This window comes from Dermacentor albipictus, chromosome 1 (assembly GCF_038994185.2).
Source record: "Dermacentor albipictus isolate Rhodes 1998 colony chromosome 1, USDA_Dalb.pri_finalv2, whole genome shotgun sequence".
Taxonomy (NCBI): Eukaryota; Metazoa; Arthropoda; class Arachnida; order Ixodida; family Ixodidae; genus Dermacentor; species Dermacentor albipictus.
The window spans coordinates 471,925,256-471,942,567 of NC_091821.1; the positions used below are offsets into that span (position 1 = coordinate 471,925,256).

The following is a 17,312-nucleotide window of genomic DNA, read 5'->3' on the forward strand; positions in this document are numbered from 1 at the left end:
GTGCCTCTGCTCTCCGACTCTACTTCAGCGACCAGATTTGCAACGTGTTGATTTGAGCTAGTGTTAGAGATTCGTGGTAACAGCGCCTACCACGGGACAAAAAAGAATTCCTCGCAGCTGAATGCTATGGAAAAACGTCCCTTCAAAAAACATATATATGGCACTTGGCAGCAGCAATAAACTGTGAAGCTGTGAAGTGGGTTGTAAGAAGCTGCCGGCAAAGCTATGTACGTGGCGTAGATAAGAACTGTTGTGGTAGTGTTGCCAGGTGTGGAGGTGGTTAAACCAATTCACTTCCTCATGATGTCGGTCGTTCAGAGAAAGCGCGGTTCATTCTGTCCTGAACGCTAGGAACGTCAGTGGTGCGTCGCAATATAGCTAATCGTGAAGCGCTGCCTACGGTTTCCGAGTCTACGAGCTCGAGTTAACGAAAGGAAACATCAAGCCTTATATCGACGAATGATTCGACACGATACCAAAAAATAAGGAAAGGATCGAAGTGATGACGATGGACAAATGTGTATGTGTGCATGTGCGCGTGCGTAAGTGTGCGTGTGTCGTTACGCACGCTTGTATGCATTGCTGCTGGAACAGGAACAGAGAAGGGAAGCTCCCTCAATGTAACCACGCGGGCATGACGCCGTGTGGGGCGAGCGCATCAGAAAAGATGAGTGTACTTTGTTGGACTATACGTGTTACGAACTGTTCTCGAAGTAGGAGAATTAGGCAATGCGAAAGCCTTAAAACGCGATCAGGACTCCGCTTAATGATTCCTTCCTAATTGATTTCCGCTATCGCACAAGGATTTGAGCAAGCTAACATTTCCATCCTGGTTCTCTGCTGAAATACGTAGGTCCATGAGGCAACGAGGACCGTCCTCATTAGCGAAGGCCCGGCCCATTCGTCTGTGTTGTCCAGTAGTATATACTGGAACCTGGAGAGCCGGTAGAGCAAAGGACGAATCCGCTTCATCTGTTCCTTATATGTTACGTAGCCGGGATGTTAATATATGTGGTAATTACTTAAATTACGAAACAATTGCATCGCCCTTGAAGAATTCTCGTTTCTCGCTGTTCGAAGTTTGGTGTCAAAGAAACAGGCGTATTTCCTGATACGGTGGTGTGATGCATTTTATTGTAATGATAACAAGGAGACGACTCCGAGGGAGCATTCAGTTATTGCTAATTAACCACCCCACAACAGCCCCGACAGCGCCGGATATAGCACTGTTTGCAATGTTCCCCGCTACAGCCGCAATTACGGCCGGAATGGCCTGCTCAACGGTTTCGTCGCCGAAACTGTCGACAGACTTTTCGAGTGTCTTGAATGCCTCGAGGATCTCTTCGCGGTGCTCCATGAGTGAACGGGAAATCTTTTCCGTGAGTTCTTTCGATGCGTCGTCTGTGTTCTTTGCCGGCTTGGTCAGCGTGGCTGCGTGAATTTCTGTAACGACAAGCCAGAGAACGACATGAAGCATGTCACGGATGCCGGCATTCAAATATGTGGAGTGAGGACGGCAAAAAAAAAAAACAATGAATGAATGACGTGTTTGAAGCTATGGTACGATAACGACAGTGCACCAATAGAAGGAATCCACGGTACCATTGCAATATCACTGCAAAACGACGGCATTTTTACTGCGCATGATAGTCTGATAAAGTGCCTTGGAGGTGATGTTCTCTCCGCCTCCGATAATGAAATATTCCCTTCGCGTCGCAACCAACCAGTGTGCTTAACGATTCCTTCGCACGGAATCGAAGGGAAGTCAAATACCGGATACGCATTATTATCGCTTATTCCCCACAGTCGCTCTTCGGATTCGTGCGCAGCGGGATCATAAAATCAACGGAAATGCTCCATTAAAAGTTAACTTAGGAAGTGAAAGGGCCGAAAGTGCGCACATACGTACAAAAGTAACTAAATCTTTCATGCCCTCGACTAATGGCAACTTAGTTAATTAGACAGCCATTGTTGCCTTTTTACTGAGGTTGATGTATACAAGGCCTCGTCTTTTCTCTAATAAGATTTGAATTACAGGAAGAGATTTAGTCACCTGTAATGTACGACTATTCCTTTTTATGCAGTAGTAATTATTATAGGAGAAATATTGTAAAGAGAAAAGCAGTCACAGGTACAAAAACTTTTGGAGAGCATGAGAGGCGTCCCTTATGGTGCCTCACCGGCTGAGAAATTGCAAATATTATTAGTGCTTGTAAACATAAAGAAAAATTTTGAACTGAGCTTTCCCTATGTTTCCGGGAGGAGAAAATATCCGCTCAACTAAAGTTACAGGGAACACTGAATGCATACGTTCGAAAGAAGAAAGCACACACACGTGCGTTTTGCGCAGTGTTGGTACTTACGGCACAGATGCCCCAGGATGAAAAGGGCCAAGATAACGTTGGACTTCATGGCGAATGTCCTGCGGTAAAGAATACCACGCAAGTTGTGATCGACATTGCCCAGACCGTAATTCTCTGTGGGAAACTGCATAAATTATTCTCGTGAAGGTTTTGCTTGTAGCTTCGGAGGTCTATCAGACCGTACTAACCACGGTTTAAAAGCAAATGGCGAAATGGATTTTTTCGTGTTTTCTGGCTCGCCGGTTACACACGTGAGCAATATTTTCGATAGACGAAAAAATTCCGCGGTAGCAGGACGCCCTCTTATCACAACACAACCTTTTTCTTGTGACGAGATTACTTATTTTGCCTGCAAGAATCCAGAATTCGTTTTGTTTTGGAAGACTCGATGTTCGAATTTTGAAGTGAATGTTTTATTGCCTGCACTCCCGGGTTTGGCGTGAATGATGCTGCTGCTTCTACTGCTCCTGTTTGCTTCTGGGTCACTCGGCATCTCGGCATCTCGGATATATATACGAAAGTAAATTACGTGCACCGAATGCAGCTGCCAGAAAACATGTCCATATAACTCGTATTGGCTTACCGACAAAATACTGGCCGAGAGCGCACCTTTATTCTGCCGTAATAATAGAAAAATAATTCCAGCGTGAAATTTGAGCAGGTAATGCGAGCTCATATATATCTCGAAAACATACCGACCTCCGAATTGAAGAGCAGGTTACATTGAATGGATTGTTTAATTTTGTGCCCCTTCTTGGTCAATCCCTCAAATAGATGTATGTTTTTTAATAAGGTATGTGCCGCTGCCGCATAACAGGTACGCAATGCTGATATGTAAAAAGCATATGTGCGGTACTACTTCTCTGTGCATACACCTGTCATCGCCATTGTTCCCTTAACAAGCATCACTCATCATTATTCTCCTCGTGACATCTCTGCGTAGACGTCTGATACTATATACCAGCCTAATTTTGTGTTTGCATTTCGGCTTAGCTTGTGAGCTGTGGAGACCATAAAACATAACAGCTACGTGAGAACAGAGCTCTGCCCTTTGTGGTGGACAAAGAGTAACGTAGCAGTGAAATTACACGTTACCGAGCGTGAACGCAAACACATTTGTAGACATAGGGTGAGTTGTCAATTGTTTTATTAACCACTTAACTTAGGCTTCACTGCACATAGATTTCAAGATGTGCATTGCACCTGCACAAGTCTATAAACTAGGAAACGACACCTGAATGGTGGTCGGTTCTAGCTATTCTCGCGAAAATCACTCCATAACTCAGATAACAGATTTCTGTAAAAGTTAGAAGTGTAGGCATGACAAGTCCACGGACGCTGATCAAACGTAATTGACCCCTTTAGAAAGAGTAGCATGCAAGAGTAGTAGCATGCAAGACCCCAGGTACTCTGGCATTTCTTGATAACTCTAGATAACACTTCGTTTTTCAAGTGAAGATATGTTTTACCAAGAGACTACAAAACAAAGTGCTCCTCGGCGATGCCTTGGAGACCCGAGCAAAAGTAAAAGTTCGTGGTGCAAAGTATTCCCCGCAGGTGCAGCGCACGTGTCGAAGTGTTTGTGCCAAAATATGTAGCGGTCATGCAATCAGTGTCACTTCATTAAATACATAAGCCACGGGGGTCCGTCCCTCTTTTGTATGCTGTTTACGTGATTAGGTATATTTCTTTTAATCTCTGTACAGTATCAGTATTTCTTATTTTAAAAATTAATTGCTTTACATTGCCTATACATTTGACGGTCTTAGTGCAGTCATTGCAACACGTCTGTACTAAACGAATTCTTAAAAAATTTAGCAAGTCATAACATTGATATTGTGCGGCAAGTGCAAGCCCCTGATGCGAAGACAATAATTTAAATGCTGAAGGTCTCCCCCCACCTTTCCCCCTCTACATGAAGCAATTTTTCAGTCTAAATCTGTGCAACGGTATTTGGCGCCACATAGCCGAGGTGTTACCATAAAAAAAGAAAGGAATGTTTACTAGAGCTTCATCCCACCTTTTGCTATGTCCCACGCTAACGGGCGACGAAGACAGCAGGCTTGAGAGTTTTCGCTTCTGGCTCCACGGCAACGGCGTGAAGTGCGGGAACTGCTCTGGCGTTTTGTACTTTGAAGCAAGCGGAGCGTTCCTTGCCCCTTCTGCGTTCCAGAGAAGAGATAAAATTAAACAATAGCACACGCTCTATTATTAGTGTATGAGCTCTTATCTGTTCATAAATGTATTGCGCTGAGTACCACACTGGCGGAAGAAATAAAGAATGAACATAAAGGAACAAAATGCGGATGCACGTTTTCTTATGTTCGTTCTTTGGATATTCCGTCGCTGTAATATTAAGCGCAGTACATGCGTGAACGTCCACCAACTAGCCCCGCTCATTGCTTTACTCTTATCTGTATTTTGAGAGTTTCATCGATATACGAAGTGACACCTACGAATGCAAATATTAGTGTTAGATCGGGCGTTTTTCTTTATTAGCGGCACTATTAAAAGGAAATCATAAATACAACGACATGTGAGGAATGACTCCGATACCCACTGTTACTTAATCAAACCTGTTGTACTTTATACCCAATGCAATGAGTGCAGGCTGTTTTCCTTTCTCATTGCTTCAACAAAATATATGTGTGACTCGAAATTTTGTGCACTGTTTACAATCTTGATTTTTTTACCCGTCCTAGTAGATGAGTGGCTATGGCTTACCTCGTTGTTGACTACACAAGGTAATTAATTGGATTTATTTATTTGCTTCTTTTCATTTCAGAAGTATTGCCAGCCCCGATGGGGCCATTGGCACGATCGGATAATGCAGTGGAAAGACAAACAGTCCAGAGGAATAAAATTTATCTGACGTGAGGCAAGAAAGAATGTATCACCCGCACACAAAGCCGTGGATGCCATACATCTGAAATAACCTAAAAACACAAGATATGGGAAAGAAAGAAGAAACAATACTAAATTCGGGACAGCGCTTGTGCAATACAGATAACATATATAGGGAGTACGGCACTTAAACAACGGAGGACTGCAAGACAAATGGCTATCGACGCAAAAGCGTAGCCCCTGGCCTGAGACGAGATACACAGTAATGCGAAAAAAGAAAAGATACGGAAAGCCATTAAGATTGTCTACTCAGTGCGCACACGAATGACTACACATCCGCACATTCAACTGTTTTTGCCGATAACAGATTTTGTTCGCTAAATGTGTGCAGAAATCACGAGGTTTTAAGGTCCCATTCGTTCACCCCCTAAAGTGTTCCTTCAGTTCCTTTCAATGCCGGGGTACGTGGGACGCCGTGCGATCGACTCGACGCACCTGTCCTTGTGAATGTCCTAGCTTTCCGTGGTAAATCAAAAATGCGTATATCAGTATGTCACTACGTCGTGCCGTCTGTAATAGCTCCAAATGTGAATAAATAATGGGGTTTCAATAATGGGTGGTCAGAACGGTGATCTGGCTACGAGACACGCCGTGGTTTGGGAACTGTGGATCAACTTTGACCAGCTGGGGTTCTTTAAGATGCACCCAGGGCTCCGCACACGAGCGTCGTGCATTGTATCTGCATGGAAATGCGACCGCCACTGCCGGAATTGAAACCGCGTTCTCGGACTCTTCAGATCTGCCCGTTTTAAAGGAGTGCTCGGAGAAATGTCTCAGCTGTGCGAATTACATATCATCATCATCAGCCTGGTTACGCCCACTGCAGGGCAAAGGCCTCTCCCATACTACTCCAACTACCCCCGTCATGTACTAATTGTGGCCATGTTGTCCCTGCAAACTTCTTAATCTCACCCGCCCACCTAAGTTTCTGCCGCCCCCTGCTACGATTCCCTTCCCTTGGAATCCAGTCCGTAACCCTTAATGACCATCGGTTATCTTCCCTCCTCATTACATGTCCTGCCCTTGCCAATTTCTTTTTCTTGATTTCAACTAAGATTTCATTAACTCGCGTTTACTCCATCACTCAATCTGCTCTTTTCTTATCCCTTAACGTTATACCCATCAGAAGAGTTGCATATATACGAACCTAATTGCCTTTCTCTGGATGCGTTCCAGTTCTTTAACGCCAACTTGACTATGGGGATACTAGACTATTGAATAATATTCGAGGACGGGGCGAATAAATTGTAGTAGCATGCGGCAACCGAGATACCGTACTCCAGAAACAACAGTGGACGGTGCAGAACAAGGAATCAGCGTTTATTCTTTTGACGCGCTTCTTATAGGCAGCGGCTGCTGATATCAGTACAGGTGATGACGAAGTGGCACGGCATGCACTTGTCGTTACGTCATCACATAAATGTTTTCTACGCCAGTACACTTATTTCTGGTGTGGAGCTTCTCAGTGACTTCCTTTAAATGCCCAACTGCTCTAATGAGTTTCTTTTAAGTATAAGACACATGTTCGTTCCTTTTCAAATGTGACTTGACCATGGCTCATGAGTAGGTCAAGACGCTAAAGAAGGATTTTATATCGATTGATTGCGCAAGCAGACTATAGGGGAAGCCGTTTACGAGTTATAGTCGTAGCTACCATATCTGCGCAAAATTACTTCCATTCGCGATGTTGTGTGCCAAGAGTGCATTTTAAATAATGCCCAGTTTAGGAGTTCGTGATCATGGTTACCACGAATCTCATGATATAAGATGCATTCTCCACTCATCCTTACATTTACTGGAATGTCGTAGGTAAAGCTATAAATGGAAATTAAGATAAAAGTTACCCTATCAGTTATCCCTACGAGATTCCAGACTTCACTTATTGTGAATAGGAGCATAATCAACAGTGACCTAACGTTTTCGAAAGAAAAGATGAGCTGCAATCCATCTGAGTAGAGTGTCGATTTTTACAGTATAGGCATATGTTTAGTTAAAACCTATGGATGAGATTTTGGCTTCTAGCGCGAAGTGAAACACGGACACAGAAAGGAGCAGACAAGACGAGCGCTAGTCTTGTCTGCTCCTTTCTGTGTCCGTGTTTCACTTCGCGCTAGAAGCCAAAATCATGTTACCGTACCAACTCGCCCAACTGTCTATCCTTTTGCTATGGATGAGAAATGCGGTCGGAAGCTTTGTGGAAGCCTAAAGAAATAATGTCAATTTGGCCTTGCTTGTCTTTTAGCAGTTGTTTTGTAGTTCACACCGCTTTTCAGAACCCGTGTTGCCGAGCGTATAGCAGGCGGTTTTGTTTTAAAAAATGAGAAGTGCTAGAATGTAATGTGTTTTATAAATTGTGTGTGTGTACGCAGCAATGAAATGATCTTTTGTGATGAACCGCTAAATAAGTTACTCATTTTTGTACCGGAATGATGTTTGCGAATTCCAGTCACGTGGAAGTTAGCCTAGTGACAGTGATTATGAGAGCAATGTGCTCCCACAGTGCTATGGGAGCAATCTGCTGAAAAACATTAAAACTCAGCGAATTACCGTCATTGTCTGTGAACAGCAGTAGAATTCGCCGATTGAGTTCGCGATCTGTCACATATGATATTGAAGTCTACGGAAACATTACTCATTGGTTTCTTTTTAACAGTTGAATGTTGCCAGAACATTGCCGGAAACGAAAGCAGAAAAATTTTCGTTTGTGACATTGCGATGGTAGTCCTTGGAAGTTTTGATTTCAACGTCAAGTTGACTTCACAGACTGGAAATGTTACGCATGCTAGTCGGGAATCAGTTTTCTTTTTTTTTCGGTGCAGCTACCTAATTCCGTTGGTTTTTCGTTCCAAGCGCAGAATTTTCTTGCTGACACGTGGGCGTTTACATCGCGACACCTTCACATACGTTACCACAAATTCACGAACATACCGTAGTACAAAATCCTTGAAATAACAAATGATCTGTAGCGCATGCATCTGTTTCAGAAAGCAGTGAAAACGCAGAAGAAATATTCACAGTGTGTGGACGTCGCCAGCTCTATAGGAAGGAGAAGAATTTTGCGCATTTCTTAGGTGCGTCGAGTACGTGAAAGAAACTGACTTAAATGCAGGTATTCCGTCAAGTACGTGTAATTCAGAAGGTAGTTGGTGCATGTTGTTGCTGACACAAAAGTGGTCTAAAGCTGAACTCGAGGTGTGTTAGACGCACGGACGGAACAAACTTTACTGCGAAAAGCACTTGCGAGATTGTCAGCCCGGGCTCAGGCCACCCGGGCATTATGTGCAGTGAGGCATAGCCTTTCCACCGCTGTCTGGGCCCTCTGGATAGCCCATAGTCTGTCGTGTAGTTCCGAGCTAGTCAGAGCGCTTACCTATCGCTCCTCGAGAAGGTCCGGTTTTATGTTGCCCACTGCGTATATTGCTCTGATCTCTGTGCATTTCGGTAAGATGTGTGCCATCTCTGCGTGTTCGTGCTTGCAGAGCTTGCAGCTCCGCAGCGCTGGCGCTTCTTCTAGCTTTGTTAAACCGTGGAATAGTGCAGTGTAAAGCAGACTTCCAGCCGCAGTGGATGGTCGCTCGGTAAGTTCACTATCGGAATTAAATGAAAGTTCAATCTCTGTTCAATACGATAACAGATGAAAGGCCTCCGCGCAGGGAGACTATTTCCTTACGCAAATCGGACTTCACGTAACAGATTCCTTTTTTTTTTCATAACGACAAAATTTTATGCCGCAGGCCGGGCACCCTGTTGTCTCTGCAGAGTGATTGCTGTGGCGGCAGAAATCATCGTTCTCAGTAGAAGACGTCAGATCTTCCCTGTGGTATACTTTTATCCTGCGATATTAGAGTAAATGGTCATTAAAGTCTGCTATACGTGAAACAAATCTTTAGACTATGTGTACCATTGTAAACTTTATACACGACTGGTGTACGGAACAGGGGCGACCGCAATAGATAATTGTAGAAGTTAGGATTTTAAATATTAAAAAATGTGCCATGCATTGCAAGATCTCACGTGACCTTCCGTTTTCTAAGAGAAAATATACTTTAGAAAAACAATGCTATACAAACTGCTGCTTCGCGACGTCATAAAGTGACGGGCAGAAGTGCACGTTGAAATGAAACATTCTTAGCAAATAAAGTGCATGCTTAAAAAAGGTTGTGCCGGAAAAGTCGCATTTGAACAATCCATGTGAGTTTGTGCAACACGTAAGCTCCGTAGGCCTCTTCCTTTGCATGCTGTTCTAGTCATTAGATTAACATTAATAATCCAGTGTTCTAGAATCGGTGGCCCTTTGTACAAGATCAAATTTTCTTATTTGCCAAATAATTTGCTCTACATATACATTCTACAGACTAAACGCTCCTTGAAGTGCAATTCTTGCTCGGGGCAGTGACTCAGTGGCTACGACATTTTCCTAATGGAGACAACATGGATTACTGCAACATGCATTCAGAGCATTCATTACTATGTCATACATAAAGGGGTTGTGCAAATCACAAACAAGAAAATGTAAGAAATTTTCAATTTCACACAACCCCTTCTGTACTATCACAAATAATTTTTACCTTCGCAGGTGTCATAACAAATGTTAGTTCTTTTTTATATTTTGCATGAGCTTACAGGTGCTATATACAACCGCACTCTTCCCAAAAGACCCCCCTAACCGCCGGGGCTCCTTCCATTTCAACGTAGTGTCTGGACGCAACTAGTTCAGAAAGAAGCAGGCAACCATAATGAATAAACAAATATGAAGCGAATCTTCGCTGCAGGAAAATTTTTCTGCCGCAGTAACTGAGCTGAGAACCGGAGGAATCGCCGAAATCGGTTGCCTTGTTTGTTTGTTTTTTGTTTTTCTTTTTTTTTGTTCCTTTTTTGCGAGCGATTGGGCTGAGGCGAAAATGGCCGACTGACTGAGTAATGCAGCGTACTCTAGTAATTTATGTTTCCTCTCGATTGGATGAAAAATATCGCATTTTTCCTTCGATTTCATATTTTATCACGTACAAACGACGTAATGTATTCGAAAAAAAATCGCCGACGATTGTGATCCTCCCTAATGAGACATTTGAGCGCAGATCTATACGTGTTTTCATTTCGCGACATATTGGCTGGCGCGGACAATCTTTGTCGTGTGGCACATGGCAAACGGGGCGAAGTGTGGTGCGAGTGCCTCGCAGATCGGTAGATCGCGAAAGGCAGCGCGTGGTTGACGCAGGGGAGCAATTCACAGAAGGCGCCGCAAACAGACCTGTGCTGTGTTTCCATATATGGCATCAGAGGACGCGCTCACCGCATGCCATCGGTGAACAGACGACGGCGCGCTACTGTAGCGCCATCTCGTAGGGGTCGTCGCCGCAGAGCACGTCTTGCGCGGCACTGCGCTTTTCTTCTGACGCTTTCGCCATACCCTCCTGCTCGGCTTTACTCCTCACGCTCTCTTCTATGGGCGTCTTTCATCCCCCGATGCGCTCCGTGTGCCTTCTTTCATCTTTCGCTGAGCTCGTTCGCTCGGTTACGCGGAGGTACGACGCCGAGGGACGCCGACGCGAAACGCAGGAACGGGCGCCGAAGGCCTGTGTACTAATATTCGCATCTTGAATGAAGTGGCTAATCGATTCGTGCACCCAATGAAATTATCACGATTCTGCAAAAGAGTACGCATTTGGGCTGGTTGGTTCATGATTACGAGCAATAAAAACAGCGGTAAACGACGGGACGGTCTGTGTCCCTTCACTCGTCCCGTCGTTTAGCGCTGTTTTTATTGCTCGTCATCACTATTCAATTCGAGGACCGAATGAAACAGGACAATATTCGAGTTGTCATTCGAAGCCTTCGAACGTTCGCATACGCCGCTAAAATATTCCCTGAATAAGTGCTCGAAAGTGTTACCCGGTCGCTGTCCGAAGTTAATTGTTTTCGTGGTCCTGGCGAGAAATATACATGATGCAGAGTTCACTGAAATTCGGCAGAAATGAGGGTTGGAGGGGTTGTGCCGTTTGGCGAAACCCTAAGCATGTGTTGGTGGGCTAGTTGGTTAAGCATGATTGCAAAGACGGCGCCGAAAAAACGACACACGAAGAAGGGGAACACGAGACAGCACGTAGCGCCTACGTGCTGTCTCGTGTTCCCCTTCTTCGTGTGTTGTTTTGTTCGGCGCCGTCTTTGTAATCATGAAACCCTAAGGTTACTGCCCTTATTATGAACCTTGCGAGTATTTAATGAAAACTTGTTTACTACCTATTTTCATCTGCAATAGGACGTGCGTAGTATATTTTTTCTGTGTCCTTTGTTATCTATATGAGCCACCTTGTATGCTCTCGCTTGAATATAACTCAAATTATGGGTGCTCTATAGGCAAATTTTAAAGCGCGCGGGTTAAATGCTGCTTTGGCAATAATTTCCTTATCTAAGTGTTCCAGGGTTCTATATTCATGCTTCTTCTAACGACTTAAAACTAAATCTGCTATCATGGGATGATTTGAACTGCCCCCGATTTCAAACCTAAAGAAAATGGGCGGAACGATATGGCTGACTCTGCCTCCAAAGTAAGCTGTGCAAAAGTCAATCACCGCTTTTCCAAACATTTTATTAGAGAAGTTCTTGATGGCATTAGGCGACCATTTTTCGGAGACGTGTGTGTGACACCGAATGCAGATTTGGTGAAAATTATGGGCATGTAACGGGAAATATCTGGCGACGGTCTCACATTTCGGAATTATTTGTGGCCATTTAAAGTAATTACGGAATACTCGCTCTCGTCCTGTTTTCCGCGGTTACACGAAGTGCGTATTGTTTTCTCACTGTCTTCGCAAGGCGGAGAGTGGCACGTGGTTCGCATTTATTGAAACAGCGACCGCATAATGTTTGGTGCGCTCGGAAAGCATATTCCATACTCGTGGGTAAACTACATTTTCGTTTTGCAGGCGTTGTGAATTTGTTTCCTTGGCATCACGAGAGGACACGCTGTGACATTGACGATGCATTTGCACGAAATGAGATCCGTGTCACGAGTCACGTGTGAGCAGTGTTTAAAAGTGTGTAGTTTATACACTCAGAATTGAAATTCCTAACGCAACTGCTGGAGAGGGAGTGGGGGAAAAGGAATTGGTTGTGAAAACCCTTATTGTTTGTTCATTAAAAGTGCGACAGCGTGCTTTGCCTAAACTTCAACCGTATTGGATGCTTTGCCGTTCTCGTTGTGTGACAGCAAAAGGTAACATGCTGTATGGAGGAGAGGTGCTGTATGTAACATGCTGTATATCTGCAACGCTAATCGCATGCTCGGATATCTTCGTTGTAACTTTGCGAAATCGCCTTCGTCTCTCAAACTAATGCTATATAAAACACTCATTCGCCCTAAGTTAGAATATGCCGCTTCGGTTTGGTATCCGCATTATAATAATTTGGTACATTCGCTTGAAATGGTGCAAAATAATTCGGTCCGTTTTATACCCTCCAATTACAATTGAATCGCGAGCATCATGGTAATGAAAGCTAACCTTAAACTACCTAGTTATGCTTGCTTCTCGACGTACGATGCTTCGCTTAAGCCTTTTTCACAAACTATCATCATCCCTACCTGCGCGATTTACTTAATACTTCCTCCCCATTACGTTTCGCACCGTCTGGATCATGCTCATAAAGTTGGCATTCCGTTGTGTAAAACAGCATCATTCCTACAGTCCTACATACCACGCACATCAAATGATTGGAATTGCCTTCCCAAATTGGTAGCAACAATTTCAGATCATGAAAAATTTGTGACTTCATTAACCAATGCTTTGTAACATCTTGTTGTATTCTGCCTCTTCGTAACTATTATCGCATAATTAGAAACATTGTGCTGCTTCTTGCAGTTAAAATTTTGTTATTTTTGTGTATTTTATACCACTTCCCTCTGTAATGTCTGTTGACCTTGAGGGTATAATAATAAATAAATAAATAAATAAATAAATAAATAAATAAATAAATAAATAAATACGTGGTTGCTGCAGGAGAGCTAAGCGAAGTTAGAAATAACGCTTTCCTGTGCAAATTATGATATCAGTTAAGCCTAGGAAATAGTTTCTTACGTGCGAGTTCATTCGCTGTCAAAGAAAAAGGCGTGCCTCTTGATAAGAGATATGGTGTATTATGCACGGTAATGTGAAGCAAACAGTAATCACAGCTCTCTGTCAAGTTCTGCCGCCACACCAGCTCCAACAGCACCGGATACAAAACTCTGCGCAATGGCAGCTGCTATAGCCGAAACTATGCCGGAATAGCCTGTTCCTCGGTTTCGTCACCAAAGCTTTCGAGTATCTTGAAAGCCTCGACGAGGTCTTTACGATGATTCAGGATGCAATGGTTAAATTTTTCAGACCGTTTGTCGCGTCGTCCATGCAATTTCCCGGATTTGTCAACGTGGCAGCTTGAATTCCTATAACGTGAAGAGAGAGAATAAATTATCAAATATGTCACGCATGCTGGCATTGAAATGGCCAAGCAGGTGGAGGAATTACGACCAAATAAGGAGTACAACAGACGGTCTTATGCAAGAGATAGGTGTTTGAAGCTGTGCTACGGTAACGACAGTGCAGGAACGAAAGGGAATGCCGGGTACCAAATAAATTCCGATGTAAGACAACAGAATGCTCACGGTGCACGAAAGCCGGAATTAGGTCCCTCTGGCATAGCGCACTCTTTCTCTCTAATAACGAAATATCCGTATTAAATATCTCATATGACACGCCTATCCTACATCCTCATATCTCGTATAGCTAACTATATGTGAACCATACGATACGTGTTTTCACATCAAATAATTGATATGTGGCGCATATCTCATAAGCTGTCCTGCTAGGGGTTCCTTGGGCATTACTATAATCCCGTGTGCTTGTTTCGGTCTCGTCTATTGCGCTTCATCATAATCAAATATAATGTTTCCTTGCAAGACCAGCCGAGTAACAAGAAACAGTATTTTCACCCTGCTAAGATTCCGTGTCGCGACGTCGGCGCGTGAGCAGTGAGCAGGTGTAGCTATTACTTGGGCTACGAACAGGCTTCTTGGGGAAGCAGTACGCTTTGGCATCGGACAGCTGTATTTGTTCAACTTCTTTCCGATCCACACAACGTGGCCAATTCACTGCTGCGTCACAGCGTTTTGTGGCCCTTGTTAAGAACGGCCAGCTGAAGTGCAAGTTTTGCCAGCCAGTTGCGACAGCGGCGACAACTTTTCTTCGAACGCCACCGTTACGCTTTAGCCTCGCCGCCGTTGTGACTGAATGCGATCGGCAGGCCAACTATTGTTATTGAGCCCGCCACCGCCGCCCTGGTCTGCTGCGAGTGGGGGAGTGCTCGCGGGAACGTAGTTCGAGGCTCCTTCCCACGCGCCGTCCAAGACGCAAGACAATGGGCACCCGGCCGCGCTGCAGGGATCAGCTTGGGGAATAAAAGGCACCATTCCTGACACAAGCCCCGAGTTCTACGAAGTCCGTCTGACGTCGGCTCCGGACCGTGAACCTCGCGCAAGGAAGTGTGTGTGTGAGTGTGTGTGCAAACCGTCCCGCAGAGAGACGACTCGTTTACGATGACTGGTCGGCCGTTTCGCTCACCTTGGGATCGAGGGAGGACCGAGTGTTTATAAACCGCTGTTGTCCGGCGGCTCAGTGCACTTTCTCTCGCAGTCATGTTAGACTGATGTACTTTTCTCAAGCAGTCATGTTAGACTGATGTACTTTTCTCTCGCAGTCATGCTAGACTGATGAACTGCATGCAGATACTGTGAATAAACTCATATTCCTCGTTCTGGATGAGAAGTAGTCCTTCGCTTCAACAACGTCCTCATCGTGGATAAGTTGGACGACGGCATGGGCCAGCTACCTTCTAATTCATGCCCGACTCCAATCCTGACAACGAGTTACAAACGGTGGGATTGAGCCCCCCAATCTTGACAACTGGCTGACAGCGGTGAGATGGACTTTGCGACGTGGTGCTGTGGCTGCGGTGAGTGCTTGGATCTTGCTTTGACTCCCTAGGCTTCAATGTGTGGTTGTTCTGTTTAGAACTGTAGGGAACCTAGATTGTTGATTGTTAGCTAGGTTGTGTTTTCCTAGCTAGGTCACTGCTGAGAGACGAGTTGCTGAATGTTGGTGAAGAACTGGGCCTAGATGTACGAAAGGAAATGCTAAAATCGGAATTATTGGAGCTAATTTCCGATCAGGCCAGTGAGGAAGAAATTGAAATGGGGTTGGAACTTCTGAAAAAAAAGAGAAGAACGGGACAAAGAGAGAGAGGAACGCGAGATAAGAAAAATACAACTTGAAGTTGAAAGCAAACGTTTGGAGCTGTCTCAAGGAAGTGAAGGGTCTCTGGGACGATCAAGTGAGGCAGAATTATACCGCATGGACAGGCTATTAAAGCCATTTGAGGTCGGGACCGACATAGGCTTGTTCCTATGCAATTTCGAAAGGACTTGCGGGAAGATGAACTTCGGCCTGAGTACATGGCCACAGCGGTTGCTGTCTATGTTGCCGTGTGAGGCGGCGGAAGTAATCACCAGACTCAGTGCGGAAGATGCATATGATTATGCGAAAGTTAAGGCTAGTCTCCTGAAGAAATACCGCCTTTCAGCCGAAGCTTTTCGGCAAAGGTTTAGGAGCACAGGCAAGAAAGATAGCGAGGGGTATCCGGAGTTTGCATACGGCTTAAAGGCCAGCCTAGTCGAGTGGCTGAAAAGCGCGGAAGCGTACGACAGCAGAGACATGATCATTGAATGTATGTGTCTAGAGCAGTTTTACAACAGCATCCCCCAAGCTGTGACACAGTGGGTGCAAGACAGAGGGAATGTAAACACTGTGGAAAGGGCGGCTGAATTAGCCGAACAATACGCAACCCGTAGAAAGTTGAACGCCGAGGACGGAAATTGGGACGGTCGAAATGGACCGCGGAAACCATTTCCGTTTAAAAAAGGGGTTCGCAGACTAGACGATCGGAGCCTGTAGACGTGGAGTAGAAGGCCGCAGAAGAGAGGGAGGAGAAAACTAATGGCGAAACTGTACAAAATGATCAGAAAAGAAAATTCGAATCTTTCAGACCAATCAGCTGCTATAAATGCCACAAACTGGGACATATAGCTGGAAACTGCGGGAAGCCTAGCGTAGTTTTCTCCTTCGTGGATGAAATAGACGAAAATATGGAACTTTTAAGCCCGTGTCTTCACGACCTGCGAGTTAATGGCAAACCATGCCCGGTTCTAAGAGACAGTGCCGCCACGATGGACATTGTCCATCCGTCTTACGTGACGGTAGATGACTTCACCGGAGAAGTAGCATGGATCAAACAGGTTGTAGAAGAACACAGCGCGTGTGTGCCCATGGCCAAAGTCAAAATCAGTGGACCATTCGGGGAGCTAGTGACCGAGGCTGCAGTTTCCAAATTTTTGTCACTGCAGTACCCTTACATTTTTTCGAATCATTCGAATCAGTTACTGCGTGACAAAGGGCTTAAACTGTGAGAGGGCGTAGTACAGGCATTAACGCGGGGCCAAGCTCGCAAAATCGCGTCGCTTTCGGCCGAAAATGCACAAGCTGCTCCAGCGGAAGTAGCAAAGGAGATAACTCCAATAACCGAATCCGAGCTAGGCTCGAGGGATGAAAAAACGGTTGAGGAAAGCCGGCCAGCTGACCAGCTCAATGAGAGCGTATCACTAGAGTGTCCAAGTTCAAGCCTGCAGGAAGAACAAGCTTGAAGGTCACGGGGACGGGCCGGTTAAAGTGTTGCACAAACTTTCAGATACTAACTATGCTCTGAAAATGCCCGGTCGCAGGCAGGAGGTGAGGATATACAGTCTAGCCCGGTTATAACGAAGTCGGCGGGAATCGGAAATCACTTCGCTATATCTGCTATTTCGTAATATTTGGACTATGAAAAAAAATGCAAACATGGGCATACCGATTTATTGCCGCTGAAAAAAGTGGTCCAGCGTCCCCTGAACACGTTTCGCGAGCGCGGACTTCAGGATTGCGGCTTCCACACCATCCAACTGCGAACCAGAGATATGGT

The 17,312-nt window shown here is 44.9% G+C and overlaps 1 long non-coding RNA gene across 1 annotated transcript; it reads right to left on the reverse strand.

The window, feature by feature from the left end:
• Positions 1-1,134: 1,134 nt before the first annotated feature.
• Positions 1,135-4,520, reverse strand: LOC135908898 (uncharacterized). The gene is made up of 3 exons (XR_010566484.1): positions 4,384-4,520; positions 2,364-2,422; positions 1,135-1,443 (listed from the first exon to the last, which is right to left on the reverse strand). It is a non-coding gene; the product is annotated as an uncharacterized lncRNA (long non-coding RNA).
• Positions 4,521-17,312: the final 12,792 nt, after the last annotated feature.